This window comes from Melitaea cinxia, chromosome 1 (genome assembly GCF_905220565.1).
Source record: "Melitaea cinxia chromosome 1, ilMelCinx1.1, whole genome shotgun sequence".
In the NCBI taxonomy this organism is placed as follows: Eukaryota; Metazoa; Arthropoda; class Insecta; order Lepidoptera; family Nymphalidae; genus Melitaea; species Melitaea cinxia.
Genome location: NC_059394.1, coordinates 2,558,504 through 2,560,391, shown reverse-complemented (window position 1 = coordinate 2,560,391; position 1,888 = coordinate 2,558,504). Strand labels below are relative to the sequence as shown.

The following is a 1,888-nucleotide window of genomic DNA, read 5'->3' as shown; positions in this document are numbered from 1 at the left end:
TAAATTTAAGCCGTTACATGACAAAATCTATTACATTTTATTTTCGATACTCTGTGTACAAGGAAAACATTTATTTCTACTTTCCTTTAATCTAATTTGTGTTCTGAAGTATTTTTAATCCGTATTCTTGTGAACAATAACAACATTGTTACTGAAGTAAGTTGAGAAATAACGTTTATAAAATGGAATTTCATCGGAAATTGCCACATAATTATTTCTTCATAGATATAAAAAAGTTACCGATACAAATTGTTGGTGAAAGTAAGTTTTATGTTGAAGCAGTTGGTTTATTTCACTACTGTTACCACAGGCTCCGATAGCCGTGATCGTCTAGTGGTTAGGACCCTACGTTGTGGCCGTAGTAACCCAGGTTCGAATCCTGGTCACGGCAGCGAACAGCTGTTACGGCGGAGCTATTATTTTTTTTTTTTTCTTATGAGAATTATGTTACAAAAATTGTTTAAATCCCTTTAATAAGAACTATTTTCAATATTTTTAATTGTTTGATCGTATTACTATTTGATATTCTAGATATTAATCGTTATACATTAACTTGTTTTATATTTAGAAGAACCTGTTAAGAAAAAAAAAAATCAAGAAAAGTTTATAAAGCTACACAGATAAAAAAAAATATTCATAAAATTCTTTAACTGAATGCTAATAAATGTTCATAAAATTACTTAACTGAACGGTAAATTAATTCACATTTTAAAATTTATGTTTTCACATGACATACAAAATGTTTAAAAAATCATGTGTTAATTCAAATATTTACCTTTGAATTTTAATTAATTACACGTTTAAAAAATATTTTAAATGAATCTCGTGTGAAATTATAAATTAATTAAGTTGTTACGGCACCACGACCGACCTTTTTTGTTTTTTAAATAAAAAATAAAATATTTTCTTTAAAATTTTAATTTTTTTAAGATTTTTTCCTGTGTCCAGAAACAAATTCAACACACAAGCACAAACACACATACCACGACGAACATCTACGTATATGGCCAATACATATATCTGTTGTGAGCTTGGATCGAACCCGCGACCGCCAGCGCAACACTTAATGCCGTGACCGCTGACCGTGACAAAATTAAATATTGTAATATAAATATTTCCATTATTTAATCTAAATACAAAAACAAAATTTAAATCAGAAATTGAATTCCAAATACCACCAACTTAAATTTAGTAAGTGGATAAATGGGTAAGGAAGAATAGAGAGGGAGGGAGTTTGTTGAATCCAGACAAATGTCGCAAATTTACGTAGATTTCCTATGAGAGAATGGTACTGTTATAAAATATACGACGGGGAAATGTTCGAATTTTAAATTATTTACCTTTTCTGGGTCAAACATTTGTCAGTAAAAATTATAATATTTTTACGTAACAATGAGAACTGCTTTATTATTAGACTAGCTGTGTCCGCGACTTCGTCAGCGTGGAATTTAACAAAATAGTTATTGTTCAGTTAGTCCTTATTACATCAGCTATCTGCCAATGAAAGTCCCGTCAAAATCGGTCTAGCCGTTTCAGAGATTAGCCGGAATAAACAGACAGACAGACAAACATTATAAAAAATGTTATTTTGGTATATGTACCGTTTATATACCTACCGGTTATTTTAATATTACAAACAGACACTCCAATTTTATTTATTTGTATAAGTATAGATAAATTCTTAGTTTAAACTCAGTTTCAATGGTATTTTAAATAGTTTAAAAACGTCTGTAAATACATACTAATTATTGCCTGCGGCTTTGCGCGCGTAAGCATTGGTTATATAATTTTATAAATAAGGTCATTATCAGTTTGAATGTAATAAATTAACGGTATAGTAATTTTGTTAACCTTTTTATTGAGGAATATTTCGTGAAACTAAACTGTA

At 29.2% G+C, this 1,888-nt stretch overlaps 1 non-coding gene across 1 annotated transcript; it reads left to right on the top strand.

Annotated features, from left to right (window-relative positions):
- The first annotated feature begins 319 nt into the window (after positions 1-319).
- Positions 320-391, top strand: Trnah-gug. The gene has a single exon. It is a non-coding gene; the product is annotated as a tRNA-His (tRNA).
- Positions 392-1,888: the final 1,497 nt, after the last annotated feature.